At 35.9% G+C, this 22,447-nt stretch overlaps 1 protein-coding gene across 5 annotated transcripts in view; it reads left to right on the top strand.

Annotated features, from left to right (window-relative positions):
• The window catches only part of ZNF148 (zinc finger protein 148), a 146,755-nt gene that overhangs the window by 23,074 nt on the left and 101,234 nt on the right, over nt 1–22,447 (top strand). The window contains exons 1-3 of one of the 5 annotated variants that reach the window (XM_037837351.1): nt 14,254–14,324; nt 16,912–17,063; nt 18,796–18,876. The gene's annotated coding sequence lies outside the window, so the exon portion shown is untranslated. Of the gene's footprint in view, nt 1–14,253; nt 14,325–16,911; nt 17,064–18,795; nt 18,877–21,686; nt 21,746–22,447 lie in introns of those variants that run through there. The other 4 variants (XM_037837353.1, XM_037837355.1, XM_037837349.1 and 1 more) reach the window with 4 other exon arrangements.

The following is a 22,447-nucleotide window of genomic DNA, read 5'->3' as shown; positions in this document are numbered from 1 at the left end:
TGGTCATTAGAATGATTGTGGGTCAAAATTTATGAAGTATATTTTAGAGCATTATAACACAGGATTTTGGAGCTGGAAGATTAACTAGTATACTGCTTCATTATTAGGTAGATAAGGAAATGGAGTTTCAGGGAGATTGAGACTTACCCAAGATCCCACAGTTAATGCAGAGCTCAGTCAGGTCTCTTATTTCTATTATAATTTAGCTTTATTAAGTTTAAATAATTAAAATTTACTTACTAAAATTTCAATCATTACTGAGGGAAGAGGGTACTGTATCATTTTTGCTTGATATACAAATAAATTTAAATTAAAAATTTAAGTAACTGCATTGAAAGAACTATTCTCTTGCTGTATTTTTTCAGGACTCTTACGAATTATCATTACTTGTTCAGATTCATGTTTAATTCTTTAGCATGGATTTTCTAACCATTGTAAACGTTTCAGCATTTGCTTTTTTTAATGTTCGAAAATTTTAAAAAGATCAGTTTTAAAAGTAAACAATTTACTTTTTAAATTAATTATTCTAACTTAGGCACAATCCACAACTGGAATTGTTAAAGCATCTTTTGTGTCTTGAGCTTATGTTGTATGAATATCAATCTAAAGGTGAGTTATCGTACTGATTGTGAAACTATTCTAGCAGGGTCCTTTTCGTTAATTTTTGTAAAAGATATGGGAACTTTCAGGTGAAATATAATTTGGTAAAATATAAATTGGCTATTTAGATGAAATATTTTCAAATTACTTAAATAGTATATTATCAGAGGAAGAAGTATCAATGGTCTTCTTTATGTGGTTTTAAAACATTTTCTGTAGTGCTACTTTATGTTTTAAGTGAGTAAAACAAGGAGGACAAAAGACCATATGAGCAAAGAGTTCTTTAAAAATTATATAAGAATCTTACGTTTATTTATAGGAAAAAATTGGAAGTTATATTAGCAGAAAGAAAAATAAAGTCATCAGCAAGAGAAGCTGCTGTTAATATTTTAATATATGACTTTCTTATATTTTTATTAACCTTTTATTACATGACAAATTCAAATAGATAAAAAATAGAATAGTGTTGTGAATCCCCATCTACCCATGACTTACAATCAACAATTAGCAATTAATGACAAGTTTTCTTTCTTCGATACTTGTGTCCACTTTCCCCCTTATTATGATTATTATTTTTAAATGCATGGTACTCTATTTAAACACACATATGTACAATGATGTCAAAGGAAAACACTGTACTGGGGTGCATTCTTTGGTAGGACAGGCAGACTCTAGTATTACAGGATGAAAAATAGGAAAAGACTAGAGAGCAAGTTTCACTTCCCATCACCACATAGAAGGGTTTTCAGTCCTACTTGTGGGAGTGTTGTCTGTGCCTTTTCTTTCAAGAGGTCCGATATTAGTGCTTCAGGGCTAGATCGTTTTTCCGTAAGTCTGCTTGGCGATGATGTCGATGTGTGGTGCTGCAGCACAGAGTAGCATCTGGCCGTGAAGTCCACTGTCGCGTCCTTGCCAGGGTTGTCAGGCTTGAAGTGGGGTTATGCCTTGGCCAGCTTGCCCAGGCACACAGGCAGGGGCAGAGCAGAGGTTAGTCTAGACCTCCAGTTGTTTGCTGGGTAACCGGGTGGTCTGGTGTAGGCTGGGCAGGGAGAGCTCTGCTGTCGGGCACACTTCCCAGCCTCATTATAATTTTTAAAGAACTTTTTATTTTGAACCAATTGAGACTCACAGGAAGTTGCAAAAATACTACAAGAATCCAGTGTATCCTTCACCCAGCTTCCCCCAATGGTGACATTTTATATTGTGGTATAAAACCAGGAAATTGACATTGGTGTATTACTGTTAATTAGACTGTAGAACTTACTCAGCTTTCATCATTTTTAAAAACCATTTTTGTGTGGGATGTATAGTTCCAGGCAATTTTATCATAACCACCAGCCCAGTGAAGACACAGAACTGTTAACATCACCACAAAGGACCTTCTTGCTCACACCCCCGGCAACCATTAATCTGTTCTCCATCTTTGTAGTTTTGCCATTTTGAGAATGGTATATAAATGCAGTATGTAACCACTGAAGGACATTTGGGTTGTTTCCAGTCTTTTGCTATTGTGGATAAAGCTGCTATGAACATTCTTGTACAGGATTTTGTGTAAACATAAGCTTTCATTCCTCTGGGATAAATGCCCAAGAGTGCAATTGCTGGGTTGTATGGTTATAAGTGCTCGTTTAGTTTTATAAGAAACTTCTGAACTGTTTTCCACAATGGCTGTACCATTTTATACTCTCATCACAAATGTATGAGAGATCTGGTTTCTCTGAATTCTTGGCAGCATTTTGTATTGTCAAAAATTTTTTTTTTACTGTTCTAATAGATGTGTACTGGTAACACATTGTAGTTTTAATTTACATTTCCCTAATGGCTAATGATCCTGAACATCTTTTCCTGTGTTTATGTGCCATTTGTAACTCCTCTTTGGTGAAATGGTTGTTCATGTCTTTTGTTCATTTTTAAATTGGAATATTTGTATTTCTACTGTTGAGTTTTGAGAGTTCTTTATATATTCTGGATATAAGATCTTTGTTGAATGTATTGTTTGCAAACATTTTCTCTCAATTTGTAGTTTATCTTTTCATGTTTAGCAGGGTCTTTCGCAGTGCAAATGTTTTAAATTTTGATGAAGTCAAGTAGACCTTTTTTTTTTTTTTTACAAATCATACTTCTCTTGTCAAGTTAAAGAACTTAGCTTTAGGTTCTGAAGAATTTCTCCTATGTTTTCTGCTAAGAATTTTAGAGTTTTATGTTTTACATTTAAATTCATGATCCATTTTGATTAAAATTTTTTGTAAATGGTTGTGAGGTTTAGATCAGGATTCATTTTTCTGCCTTTGGATGTCCCATTGTTCCAGTACTTGGTTGAAAAAGACTAACCTTCCTACATTGAATTGCTTTTGCAACTCTGTTAAAAATTAGTTGGGCATATTTGTGTTGGTCTGTTTTTAGGATCTTTGTTTTGTTCCATTGATTGGTGTATCTGTCTATCTGCCAGTACCACATGTCTTGATCATTATAGCAATATAGTTATCTTAACATTGGATAGAGTGGTTCCTAACATTTTATTCTTCTTTGTCAAGATTGTTTTAGCTATTTTAGTTCTTTTGACTTTTCATATACATTTTAGAATAAGCTTGTGTATGTCTACAAAACACTCTTGGGATTTTGGGTAGGAATTACATTGAATGTATAGTTTAATATGGGGAGACTTGATATCTTATGCAGAGACTTCCAATCCATGACCATGGGATGTCTCCATTTATTTAGATCTTCCATATAATTTTGAAGCAAATTCTAGGCATCATATAGTTTTTCTTAAACAGCTTTATTGACATATAACTCATCTACTATACTGTTTAACCGTTTTAGTGGTTTTTAGTGTATTCACAAAGCTGTGCAACCATCACCATAGTCAATTTTAGAACATTTTCTTCCTTCCATGAAGAAACTCCATACCCGTTAGTTGTCACTCTTAATACACCCCTCCTTCGAGCACCTGGCAACCACCGATCTACTTTCACTCTCAGTGTATTTGCCTGTTCTGGACATTTCATAAAAATGGAACCATGCAATGTGTGACCTTTTGTGTCTGGCTTCTTTCACTTGGCTTTGTGTTTTCAAGTTTCATCCACTTTGTAACACGTGTCAGTACTTCATTTTGTTTTATGGCTGAATAATATTCCATTGTATGGATATACCACAGTTTGTTTATTCTTCAGTTAGTGGAGATTTAGGTTGTTTCCAGCTTTTGGCTATTATGAATAATGCTGCGATGAACATATATACGGACAAGTTTTTGTGTGAGCATGTTTGTAATTCTCTTGGAATTTTTGGATCATATGATAAGTCTATGTTTAACTTTTCGAGGAACTGCCAGACTGTTTTCCAAAGTGGCTGACAATTTTAACCTTCCCACTGGCAATACATGAGGGTTCCAATTTCTCTACATGCATTGATACCTGGTATTGTGTGTCTTTTTGACTATAGCCATCCTAGTGGATGTGAAGTAGTATCTCGTGGTTTTTGATTTGTCTGTCCCTGATGGCTAATAATGTTCGACATCTTTTCATGTGTCTAATGGCCATTTGTATGTCTTCTTTGAAGAAATACTTGACATTATAATATCAGTAGGTAAATGTTCTGTTTTTTTTTTTTTTTTTTGGAAGAGTTTGTGAACAATTGGCATTCTTCTTTAAAGAAGTGGTAGAATTCACTGTGATGCTGTCTGAATCTGAAGATTTCTTTTTCAGGAGCTCTTAAGAATCAATTTCTTTAAAAAATTTTTCTTTGTGACTTTCCCTTTGATCCATGGATTAGATATGTATTGTTTTATTTCCATGTCTTATTTAGATGTGTATTGTTATAGTTCCATGTGTTTATTTCCATGAGATTTTCATGTTGTCTTTCCGTTACTGATTTCTAGTTTGAGTCCATTGTGGTCAGTGAATACACTCTGCATGGTTGTAATTCTTTTAAATTTGTTGAGGTTTGTTTTTTGGCCCAGGATATGGCTGCCTGGGTGAATCCTGGTCACTTGAAAAACATTGTGTATTCTTCTCTATATCTGTCAGTTAAGCCCTGTTAGTTGATTTAGTTTCCCAGCTGCTAAAGCAAATACCATACAGTGAGTTTTCTTAAACAATGGGAATTTATTGCCTCACTGTTTTGAGGCTAGGAGATGTCCAAAATCAAGACATTAGCAAGGTAATGCTATCATCCCTAAGACTGCCATTCTGGGCCTAGCTGCCGGTGATCCTTGGTCCATGGTCATTGGCTTTTCTATCAGATGGCAATGCACACAGCCTCTCCTTGTGCCTCTCTTCTCTGACTATGAAGTAATCCAGTAATCCGGATTAACAGTCATCCAGATTAGGTAAAGACCATACCACAAGTAAAGTAATATCAGATTTTGTTTTTAATTAAAAAAATTGTTAGAGAAGTTGTGAAATTACAGAACGATCATGCATAAAATAGTCCCCTTATACCACCCTATATTAGCACCTTGCATACATTTGTTACAATTCATGAAAGAACATTTTTATACTTGTACTATTAATTATAGTCCTTTGTTCACAATAGGGTTCACTGTTAGTGGTGTACAGTCCTATGTTTTCTTTAAATTTTTATTTTAGTAACATAGGTACAACAAAAAATTTCCCTTTTAACCATATTCACATTTATAATTCAGTACTGTTAATTACATTCACAGTGTTGTTACCATCATTACCGTCTATTACCAAAAGTTTACAATCAACCCAAATAGAAACTTGGTACAATTTAAGCATTAACTCCCCATTCCCTACCCCAACCCCGGCCCCTGGTAACCTATATTCTAGATTCTGACTCTAGGAGTTTGCTTATTCTAATTATTTCATATCAGTGAGATCATATAATATTTGTCCTTTTGAGTCTGGCTTATTTTGCTCAACATGATGAGCATTCTTTGTTGCTTGTGCTTTGGGTGTAAAGTCTAAGAAACCGTTGCCTAGCACAAGATCCTGAAGATGCGTCCCTTCTTTTTCTTCCAGGAAAAAGTTCTGGTTCTTATGTTTAGGTCTATGATCCATTTTGAGTTGACTTTTTTTATATGGTGTAAGGCTGGATATGGACATCTTTCTTTTGCATATGGACATTTTTCTTTTGCATATGGACATGTAGTTTTCCCAGCGCCATTTGTTGAAGAGACTTATTATTTCTCCCTTGAGTGGACTTGACACCCTTTCCAAGAATGAGTTGACCATAAATGTGAGGGTTGATTTCTGAATTCTCAATTCTATTCCATTGGTCTGTCTTTCCTTGTGCCAATATCATGTTGTTTTGAGTACTGTGGCTTTGTAATAAGTTTTATGATTGGAAAGTGTGAGTCCTCCAAGAGATGAAAAGTCAAGTATGGGTGACTTTGGCTATTCCGGGCTCCTTACTCTTTTTTTTTTTTTTTTCCCCCATTGGCTCTTTTTCTTTTAGATTTTATTTTGAAATAAATTCAAAGTTACAGGAACAGTTGCAAAAACAATACAAACCCCATACACAGCATACTCTGACCCCCCTCCCCTGATACCCTGATCCATCAACTTTAACATGCTGTCACACCGCCATTTCTTTCTTTCCCTCCCTCCCTTCCTATTATCCATCATCTATTGCTCTGTCTTCTGAACATATGAGAGCAAGCTGCACACATCCTTGAACAAACACTATAATTCACATATACAATTCCCATAAACAAGAACATTCTTTTATGCAACCCCATTAAGCTCAGCTAAGAAGTTCAAGAAATTCAACATTGATACAAAGCTTACATTCTATATTTCCTTTTTTTTTTTTCCCTTATGTCCCAACTATGTCCCTTTGAGCCTCCTGTCCTCCATCCTCAGATCCCATCCAGGATCATCCTTGGCATTCAATTGTTGTCTACCTAGACTGTTTTTTTTTTTTTTTTCCAATTGTGGAAACATAAACAGCCTAAATCTTCCCATTCCACCCCCTCCCTAGCATTCCATTAGTGGGATTAATCACATTTAGAATGTTGTAACGCTATCACCGTCCCACCATCCATTACTAGAAATTTCCCTTCACCTCAAACAGCAACCCTACACTCATTTCTTAACTCCCCATTGCCCCTTCCCCCACTTCTCATAACCCATACTCTACTTTTCATCTCTATGGTCATATTCTCTGATACTTTCTTTGTGTTTACTGTGGGGCTTAAATTTAATCTCTTAAATCCATAACAATCTTGGTTTTCTTTGATACCACCTTAACTTCAATAGGACCTGTAAACTATGTTCCTATACTCCCCCATTCCCCTGCCTTTATATAGTTCTTGTCAAAAATTTCATATTTTACATTGAGCCCCAAACCACTGATTTGTCATTAGAGTTTGTGTATTTTATATCATGTAGGCAGTAAATAGTGGAGTTACAAATAAAAAATTATTGACTTCTATTTGTATTCCACTGTGGTCAGAGAATGTGCTTTGAATATATTCAGTTGTTTTTTTTCTTTTAATTTATTGAGGCTTGTTTTATGTCCCAGCATATGGTCTATTCTGGAGAAAGATCCATGATCACTAGAGAAAAATGAGTGTCCTGGTGATTTGGGATGTAAGGTTCTATATATGTCTGTTAAAATTCCCTATATCTCCCTCTCCTTTCTTTGTTTCTCTGTTGATAGGGCTCCCTTTAGTATCTGAAGTAGGGCAGGTCTTTTATTGGCAAAATCTCTCAGCATTTGTTTTGTTTGTGAAGAATTTAAGCTGTCCCTCAAATTTGAAGGAGAGTTTTGCTGGATAAGGTATTCTTGGTTGGAAATTTTTCTCCCTCAGAATTTTAAATATGTCATGCCACCGCCTTTTCACCTCCATGGTGGCCACTGAGTAGTCACTACTTAGTTTTATGTTGTTTCCTTTGTATGTGGTGAATTGCTTTTCTCTTGCTGCTTTCAGAACTTGCTCCTTCTCTTCAGTACTTGACAGTCTGATCAGCATATGTCTTGGAGTGGGTTTATTTGGATTTATTCTATTTGGAGTTTGCTGGGCATTTATGCTTTCTGTGTTTATATTGTGTAGAAGGTTTGGGAAGTTTTCCCCAACAATTTCTTTGAATACTCTTTCTAGAACTTTACCCTTCTCTTTCCCTTCTGGGACACCAATGAGTCTTAAATTTGTACGTTTTATTTTATCTGTCATATCCCTGAGATCCATTTCAATTTTTTCGATTTTTTTCTCCATTGTTTCTTTTGTTCTTTCATTTTCTGTTCTGTGGTCTTCTAGGACACTGAGTCGTTGTTCTACTTCCTCTAATCTTGTATTATGAGTATCCAGAGTCTTTTTAATTTGGCCAACAGTTTCCTTTATTTCCATAAGGTCTTCTGTTTTTTTATTTACTCTTGCAATTTCTTTTTTATGCTCTTCTAGGGTCTTCTTTATGTCCTTTATATCCTGTGCCATGTTCTTCTTCATATCCTTTATATCCTGTGCCATGCTTTCATTGTTCGACTGTAGTCCTTTGATTAATTGAGCCAAGTACTGTGTCTTCTCCGATTGTTTGATTTGGGTGTTTGGGATTGGGTTCTCCATGTCGTCTGGTTTTAGCAAATGCTTTAAGATTTTCTGTTGTTTTTGGCCTCTTGGCATGTGCTTTGCTTGATAGCTGTGATCTTCCAGGACCTCTGCTGAGGGAAGGCTGTGCTACGTCACAAGTGCGCGCCTTCCCTTAAGGGAAGCCCTGGGCCGCCAGGCCGTGCAGGAGTGCTCCCAGCCTGATGCAAAGATGGCTGAATGGGGCGTCTCAACCCCCCCTTTTCGCACAGCTCCGCCTTCCCAGCTGTGGGACTAGCTGTGGGTGCACCCAAGGCCACTGTCCATGGCCGATATTGTGGTGTGTGTGGGGTGCCGTGGGATACACTCCCTGTCAGACTGGGTTTCCTGGCGCGGCTCTGAGCTGTGGGTACGGCCCCAGGCAGGAGTGTCGCCAGCACGCCGGGAAGCTGGCTGCAAGGGGTGCGATTTCTTTCTCCTTTTGGCTCTCCCCTCTGTCCCTCTGTCCCTGGGACAATCAGCAGCAGGTGTGGGGAGGGCTATCCTCTACCTCAGACACTTGAGTTGGCTACAGTCCGCTCCTGCAGTGCTTCACTGCGCGGTTCTCACTGTTGTATCTGCAGCCTCTCCCGGGGTTTTTTTTTTTAAAGAACTAGTCCATCTCCAAACGGCAAGCCGCAGTTTCCCCAACACCACAGCACGGCCGTGGGACTTTCAGCTGGCCTACTCACTCGTTTCAGAATGCAGACTCCTGGTTTCACCAAGTGCACGGTCCCTGTGGTTTTAGCAGACCTTGTTCAGCTGGCGCATCACTGGAAGTGGTATTCTGGGTCACTTTCTGGTTTTTATCTAGTATTTTTTATGGAGGTGTTTTTTTGCCCTGTCTTACCTAGCCGCCATCTTAGTTTCTCCTCGTAGGCTCCTCACTCTTATGTATAAATCTGATGGTAGGCAATTCCATTTCTGCAAAGAATGTTGTTGAAATTTTGATTTTTGAATTTGTAAATTGCTTTGGGTGGAATTGACATTTTAACAATGTCTAGTCTTTCAACTCATGAACATGGAATGTCTTTACATTTATTTAGGTCTTCTTTGATTTCTTTTAGCAATGTCTTATAATTTTCTGTACACGTCCTTTGTATCCTTGGTTAGATTTATTCCTAGATATTTGATTCTTTTAGTTGCTACTGTAAATGGAATTTTTGTTCTTGATTTCTTCCTCACATTGTTCATTAATTAATTATGTGCTATGTCACTAGTGCATGTCCCTCAAGGGAAGCCCCGGCCTCAGGGTTGTGCAGGGGCCCTCCCAGCCTGATGCAAAGATTAGCCTATAATTCTTGACTGTTGTAAGTTCTTAATGAAAGGCAGGTAGTAGAGCTGGGCCCCGCCCCTTTCCTCTTAGAGAAGATAGACGCCTTAGGGCGAGGTCATTAACATTTCAATGTTCTCTCTCTGCCTGTGCCGCACCCCTGTCTGGGTCACAGAACTGGGAACTGAAAATGGCCAAGGCTTTCTCCACTGAGTCAAAAAAGGAACAGAGCTAGTCCGAGGTGACCCTCTGGCTCTCCAAGGTCAGTCGTCACCCAAAGCCTCTGTCTACTTGTTGGGGATTTGTAGTGAGCAGTTCACACTTGCTAATTAAAACCCCAGTTGGAGCTCAGCTGAGCTATATTCGCTTGCTGGGAGAGAGCTTCTCTCTGGTACCATGAGGCTTTGTAGCTCGGGCTGTGGGGGAGGGGTCTCCCGATTTGGATCCACAGTTCGTTCTTACAGATTTTATGCTGTGATCTCAGGCATTCCTCCCAATTCAGGTTGGTGTATGATGAGTGGATGGTCATGTTTGTTCCCCTGCAGTTATTCTGGATTATTTACTATTTGTTTCTGGTTTTTTTTAGTTGTTCCAGGGGGACTACTTAGCTTCCATTCCTCTCTATGCCACCATCTTAGATCCGCCTGTGCTTCTCTGTCTTTAGGTTTTGAAAGTTTAATTATGATGTGTTTTGGTGTTGATTTCTTTGGATTTATCTTGTTTGGAGTTCACTCAGCTTTTTGGCTCTTTTAAGTTTCTGTTGTTCACCAAACTTGGAAAGTTTTCAGCCATTATTTCTTCAGATATTCTTTCAGCCTCACTTTTTCTGAGACTGATATGATATGAATGTTAGATCCTTTGTTACTGTTTCATAGGTCCCTAAGATTCTTTGTTTTTTTTTAGCCTGTTTTCTCAGTTTTGTTCATATTTGGTGATTTCTATTTTTCTGTGCTCAAGTTCAATGATTCTCTCATATTATCCCCATCTTACACTGAGTCCAGCGAGTTTTAAAGTTTATTATATTTTAGTTTTAATTTCCTTTTTCTTCTTTTTCATAACTTTTGTTTCTTTTCTGAGATTTTCCGTTTTTTTTTTTTCCATTTGTTTCAGGAGAATTTGTAATTGGTTATTGAAACATTCCCATGATGGTTGCTTTAACATCCTTTTCAAATAATTCCAACATCTGATTCATCTCTTTGTTAGCTTTAGTTGATTATCTGTTCTTAGTTGATTATTCATGTTGTGATTTTCTTGGGTGATTTGTATGCTGGACATTTTGTCCATTGTGTTAGGAGACTGTGTCCTGTTTAAATCTTTCATTTTATCAGACAGTCACCTTGTTTAGCTTTAGCCCATGGGTTTAGCTCACTTTTGAGGGTTGTGGTTCCAATGGTGGTTTGACTTTAGAGTCTGCGGTGTTACTTTGGTCTGCCTGATCTATCTGATACCATTGGGACTCTCCTGGTCCCTGCTTGTGCTGCATGAAGGGACAGGCCTCCAGGTGTTCCTTGGGAGAGTGGTGTGGTGGGATCCCCCTACTGGTGCCCCTCCTCCTTCTAGCTGCCCAGGTATCCCTGACTGGGGAGAAAGTTCCTGAACTGAGAGGCTTGTTATGACTGGGTCCCATTTGCTAGTTCTGCCTGATCACCTTATTATCTCTTGGTGGAAAAGGGGAAACTCAGGCTGGGCAGGGAAGGAGGGTGTTCCCCCTGGTCCTTATTGTTAATGGGGCTTCCAGTCGATCTCTTTTGCCTGTTTATTGAGGTGTTAGGGGAGAGGTTGTGTGCCTGTTGGGGCTACCTTCTGTTGCTAGTTGATAGTCAGGAAGTGCCAGGTCTAGGTGGTCTTCTTCTGTTGGATGTGGAGATGTAATATGCCCTGCCCTGCTTTGTTGTTTCTGTAGTCCTGGGGTCCCAAAACAGTTCACTGCCTTCTTATCACCATTGAGAGTAGTCCTTTGGTTGTCTATTGTTATTTCTGTGGTTTATAATTGTGCTTGGTAAGGAGGAGCAGGAAAAAAGGATCTATGCCATCTTGTCTGGACTGTAAATTCAAGTCCTGTAATTTTTGTGAACCTGCATTTTCTTTATCCAGTGGGTTACTTCAGCATTGAAAATAATGGTGTATGGGAAGGTGCTTTGTGAACTTTTAGTCCTTATATATAAATGTCTGCTTCAGTTACACACCACAGTAACCAACACCTAGAAAGTTTTTGGGAGGACAGCCATGTCCAGTTCAAGAGAATGCTAAGGGAATAGATGTACACTATTTTGCTAAGTATCATAAAGACACAAGTTTGTTATTTAGTTAATTAAAATGAGTATATGAATTCTGGGTATTTTCTTCCAAGATGTGATTGTTTAATAGAGTATTTGAAATTAAATGTTTAATTATTCTAGTAATACATGGTAGTAATTTAATAGCAATCACAACATTTTCCAAACAAGTCTAAAAATCTTGTATTATGTAACCAATTTAGTGTTTCATTTCATTCATAGATTGAAAAGGAAAGATAAAATGTCCTCTTTTTTCTTTAATTGAGAATAAGTTGGTCCAAAATAAGAAAATTAGTAAAAGCTAGTTTCTAAATGGTGAATTACCTTGCTAAATTGACTTATACCTTAAAAAAAAAAGAATCTCACCAACAAAGATGTTTTATGAATTGTTCAGACTTCATATAGTTACTGGAATTAGAAGAATTTGCTTCATAACCACTTCTTTAGGTATCTTCTGATTGTGAAAATATGGCAGATCTCAAGTCCCTAATCATATTCAAAACTATTCTCTCAGGCCAGGGACTGTACCATTTATTTCTTTTCTGTGTAAGCACACCTTTACATTGTGTCTAGTGCCTAGTATAATTCTGGGTATGTGTTCTACACAGGAAGATAAGAGTGATTAAATCATTGAATAAGATGAAAATTGTCAAAAGATGAAATGGAAATAAAGTATGGCTTTATGTGGGCCATTTATAAGTTTTTAAATGAGAGTAATTGTAGTTCATACTAGAACTAATAATTCCAATTTCCTATTATTGACCTTAATGATATCTTAAAGTTATGTTTTTGTTCTCAAAAAAGAATTGACACTTCAAAACCAAAGTAAAGAGTTAAATTTTAATTTTTAAATGGGTATTCCTGTAATCTTTTCTAGATTCCCTTTAGTTATTGTATTGGAAAAACTTTTCTGTTATTAAAATCAAGGGAATTTAATTCTCTTTGTTTATGTACTTCAGTAACTATCACTGTAAGTAGCATTTTCATTTCAAATTTTATATTCATTGATATTCTTATGTCGAAAAATTTTTTTTTCTCTGATTGTCAGAACATTGATCAGAGCAGTAGTAAATATATTTTAACTTGAGAATGACTTTTCCTGTAGTGTTGGTAGAATAGACATTTATTAGAAGGTGGAGGGTCTAGTTGCCTTCCCACTTAGATGTTGTACACCCTTGGTACTTAACTTCTTAGACCTCAGTTTTATCATCTATAGAACCAAGACAAACAGTGTTTGCCCAGGTAGTTGAAGAAGTGGGAGTTGGTGGTGGTAGTGGTGGTGGGGATAGTCAAATGAAATGTAACGTGTGAAAGCAGTTTGTAAATATGAGAGATCATTTGAAAATTTGCCTGGGTTATCTTGATCATCATAGTACAAAATGTCTTACGATTATTTACAAAACTAATGTTTATTCAATGAAACTTCATGTAAAAATGAAACAGCTTTTCCTTGAGTAGTGACTTACTAATCTCAAGAACTAATTTTTAACCATGAGCCAATAAATTCCTGTTGTTTAAGCCAAAACAAACAAACAAACAAAAAACAAAACTAATTTCTACTAGTAATTTTGAGGAAGAATTGCATAGTTGTTTGGTAGTTTATCATCTCCATTGTGATAGGGTTAGTTTTTGGGATATTTTCCACAACAGGTGGTTTAGACTTAAAGGTTGTTTGTATCCCTTTAGTGGCTTATAGTCTAATGAGCTTTTAAAAATGCTTACTGTTGTGTTTTCTAACATGGGAGTGACAACTGCTTTCTTGTTTGACACGTGATTAGTGGTTGGTTGATTTGAAAAGGTCAAGGACAGGTGAAAATATGGATTTGTGACTTTATTTTACTCACTTTGATCAACTCTTCCAAGTATCTGATTACCCCTATATAGGATTTTCTTTCTTAATTAAGTGGGATTAACTTCATTAATTGCAAAGTTTACAAGGTTTTGGCTTGACTTTAGTGAGGGTAGAAATGGACACCAATGACTCTAGAAGGACCTGGGTAGGGTAATTTCTGGGGTGATTTGTTTGAATGTGTTGGGCTATCATTACTCCATGATATTCAGATACCGTTTTTAGTTTAAAATACTTGAAGTGTACCTCCTTCAAAGGAACTTAACTTTAATTTTCAAAGAACACATGTCTGTTCCTTGCTGTTTCTAACTATAGTCATAGAAGTCTCACCTGGAATAGGCCTGCCTCCCTTCCTCCCTTCCTCCCTTCCTCTCTCCCTCCCTCCCTCCCTGCCTCCCTAATATAAATGTTCACAGAGGTAAGAACTAACATAAAAGTATAAATTGCTTAAAATGTGACTTATTTTTGGGAATAGCTAAAAGATATTAAAAGGTTTTTTTTTAGTTTCAAATTCTTATGCCAAGATTGCTGATAACATTATCCTTTTGTTACTTTGGGCTTTTCTGAATTATATTTAAAAAGGAGCAGTGGTAGCTTTTTTATTTGGCAGTGCTTATGAAAGTATAAAAAGTTAAAAATTTGTAAGCATTACACATTTCATTGAAACTTTTAAAATGAGGCTAAATAAAATCTCAACCAATAAATATGTTCTTTGTTTTATCAACAGATGGCTTTTCTTAGAATGGTTGTGTTTGGAATGAACTTTAAACTACATGATATATGAAATAATTATAAAAGGTTTGCAAGTTTTGATTCAATTGTTGTTGTTATATTGTATTTATTGCCTAATAAATTAGTGTTCCCTTGACAGAATTGTGTTTTTTTCCTACTGATAACATCTCTAATATCTGGATCTAATTATGCTAATTCATAAAACCTCAACTTTTGCAGTCTTTTCTAGGTAAATGTGACAGTTGAGATGTAATTTGGTAGATTGAAAGTATACCCTGCAAATCTCAAAAAGATATATTTTGATCAGGTAAAAGTTGCCTAGGTTCCTAAATCTGAAAAGGAAACATAGGAAATATTTGAAAAAAATCAAGGAAGCTCTTTTATGTTATTGTAGAGTGAATACAGTTGTTTTTGTAGCTTTTCTAAATGAGTACTTCTGAAATTCTTTATTTGCATTCTTTTAAAACAGTGGAAAATTTTGTAGCCAGATAAGGCCTGATAAACAAGATGTTAGTTCAGCAAAGACTTAAATAGGTGAGGGATTTAGTTACGAGGATATTTGGGAGAAGGGTGTTCTAGACAGAATAACAGCCAGTGCATCAGGCCCCGAAGTGGCAGCTTCCTAGTGGTTGAAGCATGGTTAAGGAGGCCAAGTAATTGTGATAGAGTGGAGTGAGCAAGAGGGAGAGTATAGGAGATGAGCTCTGAAAGATGAGGGTGTGGTGGTGGGATGATAGGAGCAGCACACCAGATTGTGTAGTGCTTTTTAGAACATTGTAAGGTCTTTTGGTTCTGCCACTTACTAGTTGTGTAACCTTTGGTAAGTTATTTAACCCTTCAGGTTTCTCTTTTGTAAAATGTGAGTAATGGCACCGATCCCAAAAGTTTGTTTTTGGATTGAGTGAGTGAGTTTCTGCAAAGTCCTAGAAAGGTTACTGAGCAAAGTCCAAAGCATACATTCATTGCCTTCTTAAATGTGGAATAAACATTAAATGGCCCACTTTGTTTTCTTTTGAAAAGGAGGCAAAGGGAGAATTAACCCTTCTTTGCTTTGATAATTTTCTTTAATACAATGCTTAAGCTTCAGTTACAGTACTTATATTACATCATTATCACAAACATTGTATTTTGTTTGTGTGCTTACCATCTTTGCTAAATGTGAACTCTTTCTGGCACAGACCATGATATTTTATGTGTGTCTCAGGAATCTAGGTCATGTATTGTACATACATATCAAATGCTCAAAAATGTTGAATGAATTAGTAACAAAAATGTTGATTTAACTAATGAATCAGACCACCTGCAAGCAAATATATTGAAACATTTCCAATCTTCTCCAATAACATAAACTAAATAATGAAAGGGTGGTAGCTAATGGTCTCTACAAAATATTTCATTTATTTTTTTTCTGTGTCATAGTTATTAACATTGGTATTGGTAGAAAATTGCCTCAATTATTAAATAGGTATGAAAGTTTATAGTGAAATTACCATGTAAAATGAAAAGTCCTTATTGTGTGGATCTATTAGCATCCACTGTCATAGACTGATAAAAATGAATACTTTTGATTTATAGCATAAATATAATAAAGCTCCTACATTAAGGTATATTTGTAGTCTTAATCTTACTGTGTATATCTGCAAAAGCAATTACAATCTTGAGTGACTGCTGAAGAAGTGGGTATATGAGGGAGTGAAGAGGAAGATATATTTTTTAATTATGAAAACATGGTATGCACAACATAAACTTTCCTATTTTAACCACTTTCAAGCATTCAAGTCAGTGGCATTAATTGTGTTAACAGTGTGCTACCACTACCACCATCCATTATCAAATCTCTTCCATCACCCCAAACAGATTTTGCATCCATTAAGTACTGACTCCTTATCTCTCCCTCCCAGCACCTTTCTGCAACCTGTATTCTTATTTCTGAATAGGAATTTGCATATTCTAGTTATTCATATAAGTGAAACCATGCATTATTTGTCCTTTTATGTCTGGCTTATTTCACTCAACATGTTTGGAGGGTTCATCCATGTTGGAGCATGTATCAGAAATTCATTCCTTTTTATGGCTGAATAATATTCCACCATATGTATATACCACATTTTATTTATCCATTCATCGGTTGATGGACACTTGGGTTGCTTCCACCTTATGGCTGTTGTGAGTAATGCTGCTATGAACATTGCTGTATAAATATTTGCTTCCACCCTGTGAATAGTGCTGCTTTGAACATGCATGTACAAGTTTCTTTTGAGTTTCTGTTTTCACTTCTTTGGGATTATACCTAAGAGCGGAATTCTGTTTTATATGGTAAGTAAATGTTTAACTGCCAAGCTGTTTTCCACAATGACTGCACCATTTTACATTCATGACTGCACCATTTTACATTCATGACTGCATCATTTTATGCTCCCACTGACAATACTGTTTCTCTGCATCCCCACCAACACTTGTTATTTTCAGTTTTAAAAAATAATAGACATTCTAGTGGATATGAAATGGTATCTCATTGTAGTTTGGATTTATATATACCTAATGGCTAGTGATGTTGAGCATCTTTTCATGTGCATATTGGCCAGAAACAGGAAGATCTTAATTGACTGGTGGTTGACCAAGTAATCTTATACTTTTCTTCTCATACTTGTAGAGCCGTAATTTCCACCTTAGAAGGTTCTCTCCTTTTCGTCATTCTTGGTGGAGAGAAGTGGGAGAGGAGAATGAGAGATAGAGAACTGAGAGAGAAAATGGGTAGCTGATGTTAAATGAATTGGAGTTCCAGAAGCAGAGACTCTGTGGCAGGTGACTTAGAGGAAATTGTGTTTTTATGGTGTGGAAGAAAGATTGTGATAGGAAAGATATTCAGAAATTTCTGCTTATAGATTTGGACTTTGAGGTTATATTAGTGTGTATGTCTGTGTGACATGTTTCCTTTACCTTCTTTACTTTTTTAGTTTTGTTTCCTTGTCTTTTAACATTCCTAATTACGGTCTTTGATTTATGACAACCTTAATTTAGGGTTTTCTGTAAAAAGTGGTGCAAGAAGGTGAGTAGGCATTTTGTAAAAATGCTTTCAACAGAATATTAACACTTCAGAAACATTTGTCCAGTCTGTAGATGTTAACCTTAATATGTGATAAGATAGAGTAACTATATTGAATTTCATATCAATTTAAAAGACCTATAATCTAATATTATTGTATATAATTTGAAGTTTTTAATATCTATTTATAGACTTTGTAGTGCTTTTTTCTTTTCATCTTTATTTCTGCAGCTTTGTTAGAAATTCTAAAAATTGAATACAGTAAAGAAAATAGAATAGTGGATACCAATGTAGTACAGATTAATTTTGTTTTACTTTACCTGCTTTTAACAATATCTATGACAGTAGTAAAATTTTAAAGCCTTTATTTTCTTTTTATTTAAAAATATTTTTTTAAAAATAATTTTGCATAATTGGGAAGAATGGTATATATGTTTTTAAAAAAAGTTTGCAAAACTTTGATGCAGACCATTAAGAGCTTGGTAGAAATAAATATTTAAAAATAAATGTTACGTTGTCAGCTAACTTAGCAACAAAGCCACTGGTTGACAGGACTAGAAAATATTAAGTTATTAGAAAGGCTGAAGTGTTTGTAATCTCATGATGATATTAGATAAACATAACCTTGAATTTTTATATTTGATTATTTAGTAAAGATTTTAAATTTCTTTCATTATTTTGCTTTTATGTTTATAGCTTTTATTGATTTGCAAGCTATTTATGGAGCCCTAAATATATGTTAGGGCTATTATGTAAAGTGCTTTACCTATTGTTTCTGAGAAAAAGATTGTAATTGGACTGTTTTGTTTCTGATAATTCAGCTTTCAGTCTTCATTACCTTTATTTCATATACCAGGAATAATATCCTTAGTTACAAGAAGAAAATATCTAACATGAATGCAATATTAACATAGGGTGTTAATTTTCTCTGTTACTCTCTACCGAAAGGTTCATTACAACATGACATTAAAAAAATCTATAGCTCATTTTAGCATTATTAAATACCTTCTGCCTTGAAAATTTTTAATGCTTAATATTTATATATTTTAAAAAATTGTAATCTCAATTTAATTATACTCTTGAGCTGACGAAAATGTTACTGTGGGATTATTTTAGTAATGGAGAATATCAAAAGATGATTTTAATGAAACACATTTTGTGTTTTTCCTATTTTAAGGTGTATAATTTTAGATTATTTTTCTGATTTTAAAGAAATCTTAATCCTCAACTAGCAGATAGGTTTGAAAAAGTCCTGTTAGTGTGTTTGAGTCATTTCTTACCTTTGTGATATCATTTATCATTGATGGGTGATGGGTCATTACAGTTGACTAAGTGTTAGTTGCTATTAATTTCATTTAATCCAACAGTATCTTCTGTGGAAAGATTTTTAATAGATTTAGAACATTTAAGTAAAACCATTTTTTCTGACTCTAAGAATACTTCTAATGTCAGTTCTTTTGGATGTTAACCTGTATTTTTGTACTTTTGTAGGACAAAGGGAGGAATCAGGAGCTTAGAAATTCAACTAAGTGATCCGATGGGATGGACATTTTCCTGACATTCTTTATAGAGGTATTCCAGCACTATTTACTCAGTCTTTAATATTTACCTGTAATAATCAGATGCCTATGTACTTGCATATGAATGCACCTAACTTAAAACTGTTAAGTAGTATTCTGGACAACCCCTTTTCCTTTTATACCTACTTAAACGTGTTAATAGCATGTTATCTGTATGTTTAGATATGAACATTTGTGCATTGAAAAGAATTAATGCCATTAGTGTTTCCGGATGAAGTCCTGTATATTCTCTCTTTTAACTAGATTATTTGCATATCTCTTTTTAGGCTCCATTCCCTTACTTTAGGGAGCACATGATCCTTTCTTGTTAGCCTATGTTGGTGCATATATTAAAATTGCGCTTTTATATTTCATACAAAGTGAAAGAAGAGTAAACATTTAACAGTTTTCAAGGTATTTACACATCTGTCAATGGCATATATCTTAGGTAAATTATTAATGATCACAAATTCTGAAATTTCTCAATGATTTTTTTGTTTTGAGAATTATTTTAAAACTTGAGGATTTCAACATATGCAGTTTTGATGTCTGTATCGTAGGATTTCCTTCTCGTTTCATATCTTCTGGTAATTGTCATGTTTGACATTTATGACTTCTAATCCAATTCTTTTTTTCTCTTCAGTGTGTTTTCCAATTCAGCAATTATTAGGATCAAAATCAGTGGAAGCACTGAGACTCTTACAAGCAGCTTTTCCTTGTTTTTTTTTTAAATCTTGAAATTTAACATACACACACACACACACACACACACACACACACACACAACAGTGATAACTTTCAAAGTATGATTTTACAAGTAGTTGGAGAGGAAATTTCAAAGTATGTCATGGGTCATAGTTCTACAACTTCAGCCATTTCCATTATTGTAAAATATAACATACATACAGAAAGGTGTCATCTCTCAATGTACAGCCCAACAAGCAGTCATATAGGTAATTTCAAAAATTGTTATGGGTTAAAGTTCCACAGTTTCAGTTCTTTCCTTATTATGCAGTACAAGGTATATATATGCAGAAAGGTGAATGCCTTCAAGGCAAAATTCAGTGAGCAGTTATAGAGCAAATTCCAAAGGATGTTATAGGCTACAGTTCCACCATGTTACTTACATCCTTCCAGTCATTCCAACACCCCAGCATGTAAAAAAAATCTATAATTATGAAGTTTCGGTATTCACAGACCTTTGTTAAGTCTTATCTTGTTTGTTACTACCCCTTCCTCTCACTTAATCTCTTTCTCCAACTTTAGGGGTGTCTAGACAGTGAGCACCCTAACTTGTTCATATTGAAAGAGGGTGTCAGCAGTATGGGGAAGGGGGCCACATCTGATAGTTGATGCTATAGAGGCTGTAGCCTCTAGGTTTTAGGACTTGTCTGGTATAGGAATACTCTTGTGAATTTAAGTTTCTAAAAGATAAAATTTAGTGAGTACATCTTTTGTAGAATCTCAGTTAGGGGCCTAGGCTTTTGGGGACAATTTTTGGTAAGGGCATGGCATACTGTGGCCATTTGGGATGTCTAGCTGGAGCTTGCGTAAGAGAAGCCTCTATAGGATAGCCTCTCAACTCTATTTGGGATCTCTCAGCCACTGTGACCTCAGCATGTTACCTTTCGTTTTTGCCACCCCTTTTGGTCAAGTAGGCATTTTCAACCCCTTGCTGCCAGGGCCAGGCTTATTCCTGGGAATCATGTCCCACATCGCTGGGGAGATACATTTCCCTGGGAGTCATGTCCCTCGACAGGGGGAGGTTAATGAATTTACTTGCTGAGTTGGGCTTAGAGAGAGAAAGGCCACATCTGAGCAACAAAACGGGTTCCTTGGAGGTGCCTCTTAGGCATAATTATAGGAGGGCTCAGCCTTCTATTTACAACCCTAAATTTCGCAAGAGCAAGCCTGAAGTTGAAGGCTTGATTTATTTAGTAGTAGGTTTCTAACTTCACTTAATATATATTCTATCCGAAGATAAACGGTCAGTTTCCTACATTATCTTCACTTAGTTGTACAATCATCATCACTCTCATCTTTAAACAATTATCATAACATAATACATCCCAGAGCTTTTAGCAGCTATGAATTATTCATCCCTAGTGTTAGTGTAGAGTTGGTAAGATATTCCTATTAAATATGGTCTATAATAAGTAATGGGTAGTTTTTCCACATACCACTCTTGTTAAGTCTATACCACTGTCAACCTTATAAGTATATTAAGCTAACTCTTATTTAGGTTTGTGGTTCTGCTCTGTGGGTTTCGTGCCTTTAAACAACCATTTACGAACATGTTCGCGTTCAGTGCATCACTGATACTTACAATCCTATTAATGAGCCGTAGTCATACCTGACCATTCCCATACCATTAAGATATCCTCATTATCGTATCTGTACATATAGATTATCGTTCCCCCTTCACTTGCTTCTGACTATCTCTGGGTTCCCTATATTCTACATTATAAGGCACTTATTTCACATTTTTCACAGAGCTCACATTAATGGTAACATACAGTGTCTTTCCTTTTGTGTCTTACTTATCTCACTCAGCATTATGTCTCCAAGGTTCATCCACATTATGTTTCATGACCTTGTTCCTTACTGCCGTGTAGTACTCCATTGTGTGCATATATCACATTTTGTTTATCCACTTGTGTTGAAGGACATTTGGATTGTTTCCATCTCTTAGCAATTGTGAACAATGTTGCTTTGAACAACGGTGTGAAAATACCTGTTCGTGTCACTGCTTTCAGATCTTCTGGGTAAATACCGAGAAGTGAAATTGCTGGATTGAAGAGTAACTCTATGTCTAGTTTTCCGAGGAACCACAAATTATCTTTCAGAGTGGCTGTACCATTATACAGTCCCAGCAGCAACAAGTGAGTTCCAATTTCTCCACATCCTCTCCAGCATTTGTAGTTTCCTGCTTGTTTAATGGCGGCCATTCTTATTGATGTGAGATGATAACTCATTGTGGTCTTGATTTGCATCTCCCTAACAACTGGCGAAGATGAACATTTTTTCATGTGTTTTTTAGCCACTGTATTTCCTCCTCAGAAAAATACCTTGTCTTATCTTTTGCCCATTTTGAAATTAGGCTGTTTGTACTATTGTTGTTGAGTTATAGGATTTCTTTATATATGCAAAATATCAGTCTGTTATCAGATAAATGGTTTCCAAATATTTTCTCCCATTGAATTGGCTGCCTCTTTACCTTTTTGACAAATTCCTTTGAGGTACAGAAGCTTTTGATTTTGAGAAGTTCCCATTTATCTACTTTTTTCTTTCGTTGTTGTGCTTTGGGTGTAAGATCTAAGAATTGACCTAATACTAGGTCTTGAAGGTGTTTCCCTACATTATCTTCTAGGAGTTTTATGGTACTGTCTGTTATATTGAGGTCTTTGATCCGCTTTGAGTTAATTTTTGTATAGGGTGTGAGGTAGGGGTCCGTTTTCATTCTTTTATATATTGATATCCAGTTCTTCCAGCCCCATTTGTTGAAGAGACTGTTATGTCCCAGTTCAGTGGTTTGGGGGCCTTATTAAAAATCATTCGACTGTAGATCTGGGGGTCTAGATCTG

Source organism: Choloepus didactylus, chromosome 1 (genome assembly GCF_015220235.1).
Source record: "Choloepus didactylus isolate mChoDid1 chromosome 1, mChoDid1.pri, whole genome shotgun sequence".
Taxonomy (NCBI): domain Eukaryota; kingdom Metazoa; phylum Chordata; class Mammalia; order Pilosa; family Megalonychidae; genus Choloepus; species Choloepus didactylus.
This window is presented reverse-complemented; position numbering and strand designations above follow the sequence as displayed.